Genomic DNA, 17,841 nt, shown 5'->3' with positions numbered 1-17,841 from the left:
GGTATGTATCCATTGGTTCAATGTTTGTGTTCCAGGCCTTTTTAATTTTTGTGGGGGTTGAGTAATACCAATTTACTAAGATTATTTACGGGTTGGTTGGTTTTTTTAACTTGATTCTCTTGCTAGCTCTTTTTAAATACTGAGACATTTTTTGGTGGCATTAACTCCACATCTTGCAACATGCACACAGTCTTTGGCTAGCCTTCAACTGTACAGAGACAGCTTAAAAGGACTTTAAAAATCACCGGTCTGGCTCTCAGTCTTGTTTGTTTAAAACTCTGCCTCATGACATATTTGTAACTGAGTCCTCATCCCAGACTGGACCTGTTCCTTCCTTCAGGAGAGACTTTCCCCAACATGACCATAAGTCTATGGGAAATTCATACGTTGCAAGTACCCCCCAGCTCACCTACACCATATAGATGGGACTGACATACATGTTTAACGCACACATCAAGATGAGCTATGAGTACAATGAACTTACATAATCCATTGCCACCATCATAAAGTAGTTACCAATAATCTCAATGTCTTCAACAAGTTGTTCCTTAAAGACAGCTTCACAGCTGATTTGCTCTTCAAACTCCAGAAAGAGAAGTCTGGTTTTAAAATTCTGGTTTTATAGGTGCAGCTCTCAGCCCTGTGGGACCACTGTGATGCCGCTAACTCAAATTCATTCATTCATGAGCTCACATCCTACAAATCCAGAACTTGATGGGAGGAAAGGAAGAAAAAACCCACTGCAAGTTGGACTTGATATGTCAAGAGCAGGAAAACAGCTCTACATTTTGCAATCAGAGCTCATCTTGCCCCTCAAGCTTCTGCAAAGATTTCCACAGCAAAACCCACCTGCAGGACAAAGGCAGGAGGCATTTCCCTCACCGAGGGGATCAGCATCTTCATGACACTGAGGACTGCAGCTGGGAAATGACATGTTCCTACCTGACAAAGTCATTTTGGGTGCTACCTCAGTCAACCTCATTAGAAAAGCACATCAACAACCCCAGCAGAAGAGAAAGGCTATTTTTTGAGAGCAAACCTCAAAGTCACACTGCATCTCACTAGCTGCCAGGAGAGCACACGGCAGGTTAGGACAGGAGGCCTTCCTGGGGGCAGAGGACGCTGTTTGTGGTGCAGGTAGCCTCATGCAGCTAGATTTGTCAAAGCTGTATTCCTTCTCCACAGACCCTGACTGCCGCACCCCAGGCAGAACAGAAACGTTCCCCTGGTGAAAATATAGCCTTGGCAGGAGAGGACCTTGTCTGGAGGTTGATATGAGTCAATCGTAGGGCGCTTTTGTGTGCGTGCTTGTACATGTGTGTGCGCGCACGCGCGGGTGTGCGCATTAACAGAGTATGCTGTCAGCGACTGATTTTCAATGATGCAAGTCTCCTCTAACTGATAACACTCTAAATAACAGGTGAGTGACTCCTGGCAAGAAGGAGATTGTCTGACCTCATTGTTTGCCTTTTTTCCCCCCTCTTTGTTCTTCACAAATAAAGGTTTTTTAATAAACTGAAAGGTCCTCCGCTCCTGCCTGATGATAAAATGAAAGGAACCAGTGAGGTATGGTACAACGTGGCAGCAAAAAAAGAGAAGCTCATCAGAAAATAACAAAGGTGCAAGTTAAAGATAAGGCAGCTGTCAGAGATTAATCCTGCTGGCCTGATTGTTTTCTTTAATACCAAGGCCTGCAATAGCAAGCGATAAGTTTGCTGAGTAATTTGGTTTTTGGTGAGGAAATAAAATTCAGGTAGGCCTCATAATTGATTTCCTTTTCTTTAGTTTTCCTAAACATTAAACAAAACAAACAACAAAAAAAAAGAACCACCTCTGCTTTGACTACACTTTCCTTTTTTCAAATTTGCTCCAAGGCTGTGAGCTTCCCCCCAAGCCGGTTCTGCAGAAAGAGAGGGCAAAAGCACCCTCTCCTTCTCTAGTGTCCTCCTGGGAATACTTTTGTTTTGTCCTAAACACTAACTGCAGCTCTTGAACATGATTAATTCTGCCTGATGTTGGCTTCATGTTACTGTCCAAAAGTGGGCAAAATGTGAGGTGGTGGAAAAAGCAAATTTCAAAAGAAAGTTGGTGCTGCCTGTCACCCATGGGTTACAGCGGTACCTGGCCACGGCATTGCTCACCAGGTGTTGAGGGAGCAGTGCAGAAGGATGGTGCTGTCCTCATCCAACTGGAGAAAATTCATTGCTGTCAAGCTGTGGAAGCCACCCAAGGGGGTCACCAGCTGGGGTGCACCCTCATCTCACCACAGCGGCATGTCAGGGCTCCTGTCTGGTCCCTGCCCCTGGACATGTGAGAGGGAAGAATAGCAAGCAGGAGGGATTATCTACCACGTTGTGCTGGTGAAAATCCATTCCCCACCCAAACGCCCCTCATTTGGGGATGCACTCCACAGGCAGCAGCTGAGGGAGAAAGCAATCGAGAAAATAAGTTGAGAGAGGAAAAACCTTCCCAAATCAGGCAGTCTGGAGCAATGAGGCAGAGCTGCCCTTAAGTGAGATGATCCTGAGAGAGAGACAGCGTGAGTGTGTATGTGGGGGTGCACATGTGTGTGGGGTGCGTGCACACAGGAGACAGCAGCAGCAGAGCCTTATTTATTGTGACAAAATGAACAGCCCCCAGGATGCTCATCCAGCAGCTAATTTCTCATCTTATCTATTATGTGAATGAGATGGGAAAACAGTTTCCTGTTTTTCACAGATATCACTAACATGAAAGATACAGAATGAATTCCCTTGAAAGCCATGCAGTCAGATCCAGCCACAGACTCATTTGTTTCAATGGAAGGAATTAATGCAGTCAGGGCTGCCCATTGATTGGAAACAAGTCTATAAAGCTCTCTATAGAAGCAAATGTGCTGCCATCACCTCCAAAATGGATGAAGAGCTTGGCGGACACTTTCTCCCCAACCATTGATAGCACACATGCAAACGCAGGCTTGCGCACCACACAAGCACGCACATTTAAATCTTGTTTTCCCTTAGTCAAAACAGGTATTTCTAGTGTTACAATGCAGCACCAGTGCTACATGAAAGGGATAATATGTACCATGAGGTTACCCCCAGTGATGGAATCTTTGCATCTAGGGAGTTTCTAAGGGTCTTATACCAGGTGTAAGAGCAAGAGGTGATGGTGCGCTGAGCCACCAGGCCCCAGAACCCTGAGTTTAGGGTCAGGCTTTGGAAAAAGTGCCACATTAGGGGCAAACAGAGGGGACAGACAAGCTATATTAAAGACAGGCTGTCATGAAAGAAGGCCCTACATCTCTTTTAAAGCACAGGCTCACAGAAAAGCCTATTAAAATACAAAAACTCTGTCTATGTATGTCCACAGGCAGTCAGTGGCCATGACCTTGCTGCAGCTAAGGCTACGCAGGTGTGTGACGGAGTGGAAAGTGCAATACTGTGTTAATATTTCTCAGGCCATTTCTGCCCATTTTATGTTGGCTTTCACCTCTTACTTTTCCCAGCAGAGGGAGCACTGGGGTTTGGATGAAAATGAAGGGGAGGAGGTAGCAGTCTTGTGGCACAAATCAGGCAAAACCTGATAAACCTGGCAATAAAGTCACTGCAGTGTCCCCTTCCCTGAAAAGAGGTCCCAGGGCCCTGGCACCCACCCCGGCACTGCCAGCGGTGTGGGGGGACTGTGCAGCGCAACCGGCAAGACATGGAGCTGATCCACCACCCGCAGGGTGGGAACTACGGCCGCGCTGGCATGGGCAGAGAAAAAGGGAGATGGTGGACACTGCAGGCACCGGCATCGCGGCCGAGGCAGTCACACCACTGAGGATGGGCTGCCTGCACGGGGTGAGCTCCTCTGGGGTTGCTGCTGCTGTTGCAGCTCTTGCTCACATTACAGGGCAGTACCACCACAAAAGCCATGTCCCCACAACCTCCGCGCCCTCACTTGGAGAAACCAAATCTCTGAGAGACAGCGACCTTTAAAAGGCTCTTAAAAAGTTTCCCTTCCCTCCTTCAAAGGCACAAATGGGAGTAAGGGGAAGGGGAGGACCCAGCCTCCTTGAGGACAGGACATCTTCTCAAAGGGCAGTCCTATCCAGCCCCTGGTTAGAGGGGGAACGGGGCTGGACATGAAGAACTGCATTTGGCGATATCAAGGTAGGATATGCACAGTCGCATCACCCCACACACAGATTCACCTCTCAGCCAAAGGCAATGGGCCATGATCTTCACTCCCAGTGTCCCCACCTGCTCCCCTTCTTTTTAAATTTCAGTTCTTGTGCCTCCTGCTTTTTTATTCCTGGCCCTAGAGGTAGCGGGAGCTTTCTGCCATCCCTCAGCCAAAATTACCTCCTATCCCATACAGGCTTAAGTGCGTATCTTCTGCCCTGCTGGAGCTGGGGGAAGAGGGAGAGGCACCTGTCTGCTTCAGTGAGATTAGGGTTTGACCCACAGGCCATGATGTACCGAATGAGGCAGGCGTCCCTGCCCGCTGCCTTTTCTTTGTCTGCAGCTGATGAATCCAGATGATGCCTGGTGTCAGAGGCTGGGTAATAGTGGGTAAACAACTTGCAAAAGGGAGAGAGAGAAGAAGTGAGAAGGGAAGGAAGAGAAAGCTGAAGAAGGTTAAAAGAAATGAGAAAAGACAACTCTGGTACTTTAGTACTCTAAAAAGAGATGCTTCAGTTACACTGCAGCAAGGTGCTAGGGTAGGAGAAATGAAAATAAATTCAGCCTACAGTCCTAATGAAGTAAATTCCAGAGTGGGCTGAGACCTTAACTGATATAAATGAGGATCATTATCATCACTCTGCTATTCTGCTCAGCACAGGGCAAGGAGTGCAAAGATAGGAGGGGACGACTAGGGATGTGATGGTGTGGAGTACAGCCCTGCCACCCTACTGCTGACAAGGAGACTCATGCAAAGGGCCAGCAACAGCAGTCTCTGAAAGCCGTGCAGGCCATCTGCAAGCCTCAGCCATTCTGGGGTTTACCCCAGCTCTCAGTTCGATCAGGAGAAGGATTTCTGGATGCTGGGCTGGCAGGAGAAGTGGTGGGTCTCCATAGGGATGGGGCAAGAGTGGCTTTGTATTGTTCCCATGTGCATCCTGCCAGGACACCGGCAGCATCAGCCACCCGCTGGGAAGGCTTATTCAGCCTTAGCCATCTTCCCCTCCCCGGCAGTGCCCTCTCAGGCTGTTGGGGTCAGCCCTTGTCACCCTGGAGACTGCACTAAGCACTGAGAGGTAACAAACATCAGGCACACCACCTGCCCATGATGGCTTACTGCTTACCCCCAGGGTGGGTGAAGTGGGCACAATTTTGATGCTGCATGCTGTTATACTAAAAAATGAAGCTATGCATTGGTGTGAAGCAGAGCAACGCATCTGCTCAGCAAAGCAGGTCCCTGGGAAGAAAACTCTGCTCCCGCTCCACTATCAGGACACAGGCTCCTCAGTGCCGCCAGTGAGAGCTCATTTACGCTGCCTGTCATGCTCACGTGTGGCCCAGCTGGGCTCACCTGGAAGGACACCTCTCCCATCCCCTGTTGACAGCAGCACCCAGCCATTCTCACACAGATCCATGATTTATGCAGCATGGAACTTGCCACCATCAGAAATTAAAATGACCTCAAGATTTGCCATTTGCAACATTAAACCTAGAGACATGCTGCCCTATCTCCTAACCTTGTTACTTCTGAACTCTCCTTCAGCCTTTTCCATGATCCTCTCAGAAGGAGTGGTGAAAGGGATGTGTTAACATGGCAGGAGCTCTTTCTTGGTCCTCTCCATCTTTACATCTTAATATCCCATCTCTATCTCCATATTTACATCTTAATATCCCATATAATATTTAATATCGACATCATAAATCCCTCTTGGTTTGGCTCAGGCAGGTACAACACATTAGGCAGTAACATACATATTTTCTGAGCATTTACCCCTAATAAGAAGAGCTGGAGCCCAGATAGGTCTAAGAAAATAAAGACACAATAAGATAAATTCACTGTGGCATTAAATCAAACTCTTAACAGGATGTTACCTTTAACATTTCTCTAAGACCTAGGCAAAAGCCTCTCATCCAGACCTGATGGAGACATGTACCTCACATAAGTGGTTCTGCTGCAGGTTCAGGGTAGTAGCCATGGAATTTAAGAACTAATTTCTAATGAAAAACTGAAGGCTTTACATAGTTTAATTTTTTTAGTACGGAACTCAGTAAAGATCCCATTAAAAAGATACTGAAATGAAATACAAATAAGTTAGGTGTTTTCATCCCAGAACGCATTGGTCAGTTTTGAAGTTTTGAAATGAAATTTGAGAATCTAATGTCAGAATGTTTTTAGGTGGTTCATTTTGGGCTTTTACTGTTAGTATTACTTACCAATTACATCAGGATAGTTCTGATAACTGGCATCAAGGAATACCATAAAATTGTAATAATTAGCTCCCAAATTAAACAAATCACCAACTGAACTAGATCTGAAATGCTACAAGGCAAATTTCCAAAAGTGAAATTTCAGAGCAAATATTTAAACAAACATATTTCTGGTTCAAACAGGTTAGAAATAACACACCCAGAAAACTGAAAATTCAGTTTCAGCCATCTGTGGTGAAGGCTTACATCTGAGCACTACTCCCAAGCAGGCAGGCAGCATGCTTGCTTCATTCTGAGGATGCAGCCTAGTACGCATTGGGGTAGGAGGTCCTCTGCTTGACCTCTCCCAGTTTGGTCTGTGAGGCTGTAGGAGAGGGAAAGAGGTGAAAGAAGATAGATAAAAGCTGCAACAACCCACTTGTTGGAAAAAAATCAGTGTTTCAATCTACTTCCGTGTGCAGGACCGCAATGTGCACAATGTCACTTTTTGCATGCTAGAAACCCAATCCAGATGTTAATTTTCACTGTCATGCCACAGTAAATGACTCATCTTCAATCTCAGCCAGACCTGGGGACAGGGGTTAGGCCAGAGTTCACATGAGGTTTTGTTTATCTTCATTTTTTTCACTAAGACTGGACTAGAGAGAGTGGGATTTGGATGGTGGTTTTCTTTTCTGATTCACAACATTTGTGTAGCTGTAATGCGGTTTCCTCGATTGCTTCACAGCTAGGTTAGTGACGTTTCAACAAGCACAGTGAAATCTAACTCAAGCTACTAGGTTAGCAACATTTAGACAGGCACAGTGAAATCTAACTCAAGCTACCACGTCAAATAAACTAATCTTGCCCTGAAAAACCTTTTTCTTTGTCCTACTCTGAGAAAAAGTCCTCCACAATATTGTGGAGGAGGTATATGATCCAAAGGGGTTATGATAGAGGTGCCAAACCCTTCCTGATGTTAAGTACACCTTGCATCAGGACCCCAAGTCTCACAGGTGTGGTGGTATCTCCTCCTTTTCAAAAGCAGTGGCAGCCGCTTTCACTCTCAGCATGCACACCTTCTTAGCATGTGTGCTAAGCCTTATTGAGCACCTTTCACAAGAAATTTGCTTTAAGTGTTTACACAAATCAGGTTTACCAGCCCTTTCTGGAGCAGTTAACAGACTTTAGGGAAAAGCCCTGCAAGCTCCAGGCTAGGTGGTATCAAAGTCATCTGAAATGCTAGCTTGTGAAAGACCCTTTACGAACTACATCTCCTTCGCCCACTCTGGGGAGGAGCTGAGTTATCCACCTCTCCCACCACACACTGGTTTCAGCCTGGATGAAAGCCATGCCAGGAGAGGGCAGGAGGACAGCTGTGACCTCCCCAGAATTCTGCCCTGAGGGGCTCATGCCACTTCACAAGCCATCCTCAAATGAGTCTCATGTGGCAGGTGTCCCTGGAGTAGACCCCAAGGTGCCATGCCCTGAAGTCCCCCCTCACCATCAGGGAAGCAGCCTGACATCCCAGCCGAAGGTCTGACTCCTGATACTGAATTTCACTGCTGAGGACTTTTTGGTGCCTCAGGTGCTCAAATTAAAAAGGCCACAGAAACAAAGATATGGATAGCCCAAAGATGGTCCTCACTTCTTTGAATACAATTTGGTTCTCTTTAAATAAAACTTTCATTTGCTTTAAAATCTGGGGCAAAGATGGTTTCAACCCAAGCACTGGGGCAAAGATGGTTTCAGCCCAAGCACTGGGGCAAAGATGGTTTCAGCCCAAGCACTGGGGCAAAGATGGTTTCAGCCCAAGCAGTGTGCCTAACCAACACCAAAAAGAGAAGGAAAGATTGGGAAATGCTGGTCAAAACCAGAAGGACACAGCACTGCTATTTTATTTATTACATTCTGCATGATTTTAGGGGGGACTTGGTAATTTACAAATGTAAGAAGACCAGAACTCTGCCCTGAGGAGCTGTTTTAGCTTAAATTAGGCAGACCAAGCATAAACAAGTCTGTGTAACAAGAACATCTAGAATTTAAATAGTAAATATTTTTTTAAAAAAAAAGTACTGCTTGAGGCCACAAGTCATCCTTTAATTGACAGCAGTTCAAAGGAAACTTTCCCAGGGGTAAGCCATTTCATAACTGCCTGCTGTGGGTTTCTCCTCTATCCCCCCCAAAGCATCTGGCTCCATCAACTGCTGGCGATAGGGCTCAAAGCTCGGCAAGCCAGCCACTGAGGCATCTCCTCTGATGTCTGACCTCTCCTCTCAGCCATCTCCTTTCAGGTCTGACCACGAAGGAGGTGGCTCCCCAAAACGTGGTGAGAATGGGAGAGGATGCCAGAGGAAAAGTCTACCTAACTGCAAAATGCTGGAGAAGGGGTTAGAGCGCAAAAGCCTGAGCCAGTCATGAGTCAGACCCTGGACAAAAACACTGGAAATCTGGATTTCATCCCAGCTTGACCCTGGACAAATTCCTCTGTCTCCATTTGCCTGCTTCCACTCCCAAATGTTGTCTGCCTTCATTATGTTGATTATAAGACTCTTTGGGGCAGCAACTGGGTCTTGCTACACACTTGTGCAACCTACTCACAACAGGATCCTAATCCTCTCTCAAGTCTGTTGGCAGGGCTGTAATGAAAAAAAAAAAAAAAAAGGAAAGGTGTAAGCACTTCAAAATCTGGAAAAATGTTCAAAGACAGGCTACTGCAGGGAGTTGAAATGAATGTCAGCTAAAGATCTGATTTCCAGTGTTGCTACTAATTATTATATGCAAAAAGAAATAGCCTAGAAAACCCAAACCTGGCTTTGCATGATTATTCAGTAATGTCTGGGAAACATCTTTCACCTAGGAACAACAGGGAATTTTTATATTAAATACATTTAAGCTGGAAAAAATGACACTTTTCAGGATTTTTCCTCTTTTTTGAAAAAATCTGTCAGCATTTTCAACAAAATTAACACCAAAGTTATTGCTCTCTCAAAAAAATCTTTTAGTAAATTAAATATATCAAGAGTTATTCTGCTAACAAATTTCATTAAAGGATGTTGTGGCCTATTTCACAAGAAATAAAATAAGTCCATTCTGGTCCCTGCACAATGAAAATAACTTTGAAAGTTCAAAATTTGATGAAGCTGTTTTCCCAATTCAAGATCTGCTCTATTTTTCATGCGGTGTTGACAAGAGCTAGATGAGAAAGAAATTCAGTTTCCATCATCTATTCAATCTCTGGCTTCTCTAACGATTAGCAAGAGAGCCTTTTTCACTGGTGTTTCTTGTTAAATAGAAACTCGTCCCATAGAAACACAATTCGAAACTATCAAATCATTTCACAACCGACAGATGGTAACAGCTATCTACGCAGCCCTCAGCTGGTTTTAGCCAGCAATGTGGAGGTAAGAACTGCTGTATCACGGTCAAACTCCGTACACCTCATCCATCCTTTAAGATTTCCTCTCTGAAATAAAGACACAAAAAAGCTGCGGTCACAGAAACCCACTGGTAAAGCCAGCTTACACCCAATGCTTTGCTCTGCTTTGCAATTAACTACTTAATTAGGAAATACATTAAAAAAAAACCCAAAAAAACCCCAACATTTTCAAGAGAAATAATAGAATTCTATGTTTATGGCTCCCCCTAAATGAATTATCCAGCACACAGAAAAAGGTGAGCAGCAATAAAAGAAAGTTCAAAGATTCTGTATAGTTTTTGAAATCCAGATGAAACTGTTGCCCACAAGGAAGATTTCTCAGCATTGTCCTGTTGGTTTATAAAATCATTTCTTTCAAAGCAAACAAGCCAGGAAGGCCGAGGCTCGTGGTGATGAGCAAGACTATGTGGGAACCCATCACCTCAGTGCACCATGTTACAGTTTCAGCCTGGCAAGCTACTGACCAATTGTCGCTGCTCTGCAGTGGTCACTTGATAGCCTCTTTAGAAGCAATTCATGGCCTCGGTCTAATGTCTGAGACGGGTAACATTAACTAACAACCACGCTGGCAGGTTCAAAACAGTGTCCAAGCATCCCAAAGGACAGACCATATGAAAACCTTGCATGCAGGTCTGGGATGACTCTGGAGGTGAGCAATGTGAGGGGAGCTGCCCTTGCTGATGTGTTGGCTTTGCTCACAGAGGGCTTTCCTCTCTGGGGCTCCCTGTCCTGCCACTACCACACAGGGGAGGAAAAAGACAATGCGCTAGACAGAGGTTAGCTGGCCATGAACTCTCAGCCTTCTCCCTCACAGATATCTGGTCTCTTCAGGAAAATTTCTAGAGTGGACTTTGTGTGCCATTTCAAGGGACCTGAAAGGAAAGGTTTGCAAATGTTCCTCACTAGCATTTTTGGGTCAGAAATAGAGGCCGCCATGAAACGCATATAACATTACAAAGCACCCCTCGCACCACATCACCACCCAACCCCTTCACTTGCACTTGCAGAAGAGCCTTTACATATGTGTGCAGTCCAAAAAAGTTTGAATTCAGGAAGCTTCAATATAAATGACCCTAAAAAAAGCCTTTTAGTTCCTGGTACAGTGACTCTCATGAAGCTGTGACATTCAAGGAGGGTTTGTATGCAGCACTCAGATGTATCATTATCTGGACGATTCTTCTTGTGAGGCTTTCTTTCTGCCTCATTGAAATGCCTCCACTGTACTCCTGCCCTTGCCTTAACCTTTGGGGCACTAACAAAAAGCAAGCAATTAAGAGCCCATAATGTGGAAATAAAATACCAAAAAACCTGTTATGCTAAGGGAAGAACAAAATAAGCAAAACACAACCTGAGGTTTCAAAAAGCTGCATGACTTGTCTTTGCGTCTGGGGGAGAAACAAATGTGTTTGCTTCAGATTAAGGAGAAGTAAATCCATCTATGTGAAAGCTAAAATATTTTAGCCATCAGTACCCTTTCCCTGATACAAAATATAGATACAAAATATATATAAACTGTATGTTGTTAGCGGTTGGCGACACTGAAAATATATACGTACCTTTGGATATCTAACCTGATAGTGAACTGAAGGTCTGTTCATTTTTACTTTTAGGCACAGAAAGGATATCTTCAGGGTTTATTTTAACTGCACAGAAAAAGGATAGATGAACACTTCTACGTTTACCTGTGAAAAGGCAGGAAAGAAAGGAAAAAGGGTCCCAGCGCTCTGCCCTCATTTTCTTTCGGTTTTGCAGCTGCAAAGAAATCACTGGTTTCCAGGTTTGGGTTTTTAACCTCACTTCCCAAATTCTTGAGGGAGCACTGCCACCTACCGGGCAAGGCCGGCCCTGCCGCCTAATTTAAATAAATTAAATTGCTTTAATTTAATTACAGCATCCTTCCTCGGAGTGACCGGTGGCTGCCCAGTTATTTCCCGCACCTCCCGCTGCGCTGCTGCTCAGCCCGCGGCAGACACCCAGCTTTCGCCTCTGCCGTGGGGCTCCGGCCCGGGGGGCGATGGTACCCCCAGCCCCACACCCAGCCGCTCGGCTGGACCACGGGGGATGTCCTCCAGAGGCTGCCCAAGAAGGTGGGCAAAACCCTACCACCAGCCCTGACAGCCCCGTCAGGTGCTGGAGGCCGGGACTAGGAGGGGTAAAGCAAGAACTCGGAAAAAAAAAACAGTTTTCCTCTGAATGTTGTGTGTGTGTGTGTGTGTGTGTGTGTACGCATCATTTCCATAATAATTGTGTCTGTTGTCTGCAGACATGAATTCATTACAGCAGGAGGTAAGAGAACAGCCTGTGTCAATATACATTTCAAATTCCTTGCTACAGCCTTGATTTATAAGGCACAACCTGAAACACTGACTAGCTGGTTGCCTTTCAGTGAACTGAATTTAGCATGATAGCTGAGAGGACTGAAAAACAAATTATTACCTTTTTTTTTTTTTTAAAGCACTCCCTCTCTGTATTTTTCATTTTTAAGAGTTGCTAGCTGTGTTCTGGATATCCCTCTGCTCCCCCTACTCCATCCCCCTCCTTCCTCCTGTGCATGCCCCATTGGCACTTACATTAATCCAGGCCCGAAAGTACTAAATTGATTCACAGTAATGCGGGCACCCAGGGGCAGAATATTCAAGGAACAAATGAATTAATCATCTTGGAGCCTCCATGCCGACCCACATAAAAGCCCACTACCTGGAGCGGTGGTGGTGGGCGCAGCCTGGCCCCTGGCCTGACCACGCAGCACTGGGTCCCACAGCAAGCACCCCGTCTGCCGCCAGACACGTGACGTTGGGGGCTGCCCGGCGCACACCCATGTGAGACAGTACCTGTGCTCACATGGGTGCTCTTTGAAGAACTCCAGCATGTAGAAATAGGTGTAATAGGAAGAGGGAGCCCTGCAGAAAGAAAGAGGTCTGCAGTCATTATAAATGGACCTTCACGGCAACAACAATAAGAAGGAAAAAAAAAAAAAAAAGATTTCAGGGAGAAACAGAAAATAATGTTTTGCAATTACAGTCCACAGCTGCCACAGCTCCAGCGCGTGTGCTATACACAGGTACAGCTGTTATAGCAATGAATGGCGCATACTAAAGGTGCCATCCATATGGGTAATAATATGACGGCCGAAAAGGTATTTTCACTTGCAGCCTGATGCTGGGAAAGAAAAAATAGTAAGTAGGTTATGTCTCGGCCACCCAGGTCTCAGCCTTATCTGAGCCTACGGAGTACTAGGTGGGCAGGTGAGCACTGGCAGATGAGCTCCTTTCACCATCTGGCTGGGGAAAGCCTCCTGATGCACCAGGTGAAGTCTGAGTTGAGACCATGAGGCTTTAGCCAATAGGAAAACTGGCAGTTTTGTTTCTTTTTTTTGTTGTGAATAGAAAGTTTTTAGAAGTTTCTTCCCTTTCTGTTACCTAAAGCACCTGAACTGTGAAAGGTACCTGGGAGTAGTAGAAAGGCAGGAGTCTCCCACCCAAAGCCACTGGCACTGCCACTTTGCTGACTTCAGCAGCAGAGTCCCTTACCAGTGTGAACAGGGAGAACTAGACATGGAAAGATGGCTGTGGGAGCCATTCATCAATGTTTTGCCCTTTCTCCCCCATTCCGATGTCAGCCCCATGCAGCAGCAAGGATGGCTTGGACCATCTGACCTCCAGAGGTTCCCTCCAGCCTCAGTCACGCTGCCTCTGTGACCTCCCCTGAGTGCAAAGTCGCTGAATGTTGTTTGGCTCCATTGTGACTTATTGCAGCTCACGGCCACTCTCCACTGACACAGACCTGTGACTCCAGAGGCACAGGACGGTTATTTCTCTGCAGCCTGGTGTGTCCCACCAACCCTGTCATGGTGAGACAGCTCTTAGAAAGGTAGAGGGTGCCCCTTGGAAGCACAGACTTAGCAACCCATTTCAAGAAATGTTTTACAACACACATCCTTTCATCATAACGGGGACCTCTTAAAGATCCTTAGCAGAGAGCTAAGCAAAAAGCAGAAAAGGGGTTACCTGGTGCAATCTGTCATCTTGTCTCATGGTGAGGGGTTTTTTTCCATCTGTAGGCCACAAAACATTTTTCCACCAGTGGTGAAGATGCCTAACTTGCAAATGTAAGGCTAACATCAGGTTCGCAACAGTTGTTCACAGACACACAAGCATTCATAGGTGACAGACCTCTGACTTAGCGTGTCACGGGGACAGCTTTCACAGCTACAAGGATGTCTTCACCCCCCCTCACCTCTTCCAGCTCTGAGGCCACGCCAAGGTCCATGCTGCCACAGAGCCAACTAGTTTAAAGCTAACATAAATAAGTCCACATAAGATGCAGTCACCATTTTGACTTGCAACCCAGCCACAGACCAAACCCTTTATTCAGTCCTCTGTTTTTTTTGACCTTGTATAGGAAAAACACAGACACTGTGCTGCTTGTCACTTGAGCTGCAGCACTCCCCCTCAGCTTTGGCTGGGCTTGCATGGAACAACCCTGTTTCCAACACATCAGCCAAGCACAGGGACGCAGGCACGAGGCTCAGGACCATCCTGCTGGGATTGCTCAACTCAGCACAGTGTGGAGCAGGGATGTAGCATCTAAAGTGTGGCCCCATCCTCTGACCCCAGGGTGCTGGGGAGGGGTCCGGATGTTTTTGGACTGCTAATGCCAGGAACCTGCTGAATGCAGGCAGGGGAAATGGCTACCCGGAGCACCAAGGCAAAAGCATCCTCCGGATTCCTGAAAAGGTCCCAATTCACCAAGGTAGGCAGAACCAAGGTCTTTTTATAGGCCTTAAAATTGAGGAAGGCATTAAAATTAATTTGAAAACTTCACAGGAAGCTGGCATAATGAAAACAAAAGTGGATTGATGCACTGGCTGGCGTACCCTCGCCCTGGGAAAGAGCTCAGGCAGCCACTTCCAGAAAAGCTAGAGCCTGCTGGAAGAGAGCACAAAACAGAAAACACTGCTCAAAGGAAGCTCACAGACAAAGTGGCAATGGGAAGAAATTATAATGATTCATACAGCGCCTGAAGTGTGCAGAGGACTACAGAAGATTGAAAAAATGATCCAGAGATTTGATTTTCTACTGCCCTTCAGCAGCAGCAGTCATTTTATACCAGCGCAAAGTGGGAGTGCAATCTTCACAGCACAGAACAAGTGCACTTTATGTTGCCTTTCTTCTGTTTTCCTGCTGCAAAGATCCCAGGGAAAGGGGCAATCAAGATTATTTGTGCCTGACCGCTGGGGCTTGGAGCCTAAGCTAGGACACAGACCATAAACAACAGACAAAGGGAGAAGGAAGCCACTAAGAAGGGCTGCCACATTTATCTCTGGCTAGGATGGAAGAGGGAATAAGAATAAACTGGGGACAACATCTAGTGACCAGCTGCAGAAAAAGCAGTTACAGAAAGAAAAAACTTGTTCCTTCTCTTAACTTGGACTCAAGAGTGTTGCCACAATCTCTTCTAATATCAAAGCAAACCCAATTAGGGCCTTAGATAAAAAAAAATTTAAGCCTGTGGTTTAGATTCAGCCACCTCCCTATATCCATCATGGCTAGTCAGCAGCAATAAATAAATAAATATAGATTGATAGACAGACAAAACAGGTATGAAATGCTACCAAGTACAAAGAGCAGCTTTTCTGCAGTGGCACCAGCTTACCAGCAGACCAAGAATACACCTTCAGGGCATTCTACATTTGTCCTGTGGGGTACCACTGCATTTCAAGTACTGTGATTTCTCCAGAGTGAAGAACGTTAAGATTTTAATTCTTGCTTTCTGCTCCCTGAAAAACTATGGTCTGAATTAAGAGGCTTCTGGCTCAGATTTACTGTGAATGTGAATATGTTTCTGACAGGTCTGATTTTTCCTCCGTGCAGATGAACACCGAACCAAACTGCTGATGAGTTTTCATTATTAGTAAATTAAGCAACTTTAAAAAGACTTAGATGACTTTTAGGGTTGCAATAAGGGGAAAAGGGCACATTAGGCATAGATTTCCCTCAGTAAATGAAAAATACACACGTTCACCTGTGATATATTTGCTGCATCAAGTCCAGAGCAGCTGAGATTTGCATATTGTACTTCACCATACCACATAGGCGCAGCCTTCAGTTTTGCCAGTTACAACAAATAAATAAATCAGAACCAATAGATACAGGGGTGACAAAAACTCCAAATGTGCTGAAGGAAAGAAGTCACTGAGCCTGACTGCCCAATATCCACAAGTATTCCTTGTTTCTGGTTTGCAGTCGATAGAGCAGCATTACTTTGCAGCTAAGTGTCTCCCATGGGTTGTACCTCTGTGACAGGAAAAGTATGTTCAGTCTCTCTAAAGTCTGGCTTCATAAAGACATTGGGATGCATAATAGTTGTATCTTAATATGTATTTATGTTCTGTGATAATGTCTGAACTAACCTTCTAACAGAGAAAAAGAAAGGGGCAGTGTTCAAAGGAATAGTTTACTTCCACCTAAAACAAAAAAAAAGCAAACAAACAGAACCAGAACAAACTCTGCAGACAGATCTTTTAATTTACTCTTTTTTTAAATAGAAGAAGAACATTTTTTATCTGGATATCCAGAATATTCTTCCAGCTCAGAAGTATTTATCTCCTGACTTACACGCTCTTGCAGCAGTCTCTGAAATCCTTTGAGTCATTAAAGGATTTTGTCCTCAAGTCCTTCCCATCAGGGGAATATTCAATTTAGAAACTTGCCTCCTGCTCAGAGTTCGCATGTGAAATTCATGGTTAAGATCCCTCTTTGCTGAGTTTCAGGTCAGTGCCCTATCCACTGAAGAGACAGAGATATTTAACAATTAAATAGTCCTCTAGGCTACATCTGTACGAGGCAGTCCAGGAGTGCTCCCCAGCCCAGGGATCTACTTTTGCCTGGGAAGGTACAATCTCACCCTGCCCTCTTCTCCATGCTCCCCTTCCCACAGGAAGAGAAATTCCCTGCAAGGGTCAGGAGGGACACGCAGTGTCCTCCTGGTCCCCAGGATGAGCAGCTGGGGTCTCTGGCTGCACAGCCAGCCCCACAGTTTAGAGCAGTTGAATGCTGCTGAAGAGCTGGGAAGGAGCCCCAAAATTATCTTGTGGTGCCTAAATACCTTGTGCAAATCTGTCTACTGCTTCAGGCAAACATTCACATTCAAGAAGTAGGAGCAACCTGAAAGGTGGGAGGAGATAAGGGCATTTCTTTGCCTCTTCAAAGACGACATAGTTCTGCTTGTAGAAAGCAAGTTATTTTTCCATTCTTAGGCTTTGATATTAAGAAATAGCTATCCATTTTCCAGAAAACAGGGAATTAGTCTTTCCAGACTATGTGCTTAACAGAGAAGAAATGAATCTTCATGAGCTCAAGACATATTCCCTCTTCTTCTCTTAGCCCCTCACCCCCTGCCTCATATCTCTTCTATGCAGTTTTTCAAATAGTTTAATAATATTCACAGGGACATTAGATTAATTGGATTTTAATTCCAAATGACTGTGAAAGCAGAGAAGTGAGTCACCAGTCCATGCTAATGAGAAGATCTATTAAGGACCCTTCTCTGATAGACACATAGAGTAGGGTTATAAATATTTCATATTCAATTAATTGAATTTTGCCCCCTGTTATATGATGCTGCCCTGGAATGTTAATCAACTGGGACCAGAGAGACAGAGAGAGGAAGAAAGAGAGGGGAAAAAAAAATCTGAAAGAGAGGCTTTAAACAACATCAGAGCATTCCCATCCCCAAATCCTCCCAGTTCACACGGCGCCTGCACATCAGAGCGGAGGCTTTCATACAGACTGCATCTGGTTCCATACAGTGGATAAATTAATGTTAATTAATCAGACAGTCATTTTATGAAGAACTGTGCACAAAAGGTTATTCGAGCCCTGCTGCAAATAGATTTATAGGTATAATTGCCATGTTGAATGACCCTCTGTACATAGGCTCATTAAACTGGCCATCAGTCAAGAAGTCTAATTGAGGCAGGCCAATAGCACGCTGCTGGGACCACGCGGCTGGCTGCAAACAAAACCGCTCTGCAGAAGCCAGCTCTCTGAAAGCTGCCGATAATGT

Source organism: Athene cunicularia (genome assembly GCF_003259725.1).
Source record: "Athene cunicularia isolate RWA chromosome 2 unlocalized genomic scaffold, athCun1 chr2_part1, whole genome shotgun sequence".
NCBI lineage: Eukaryota > Metazoa > Chordata > Aves > Strigiformes > Strigidae > Athene > Athene cunicularia.
Note: the sequence above shows the minus strand (reverse complement) of the source record.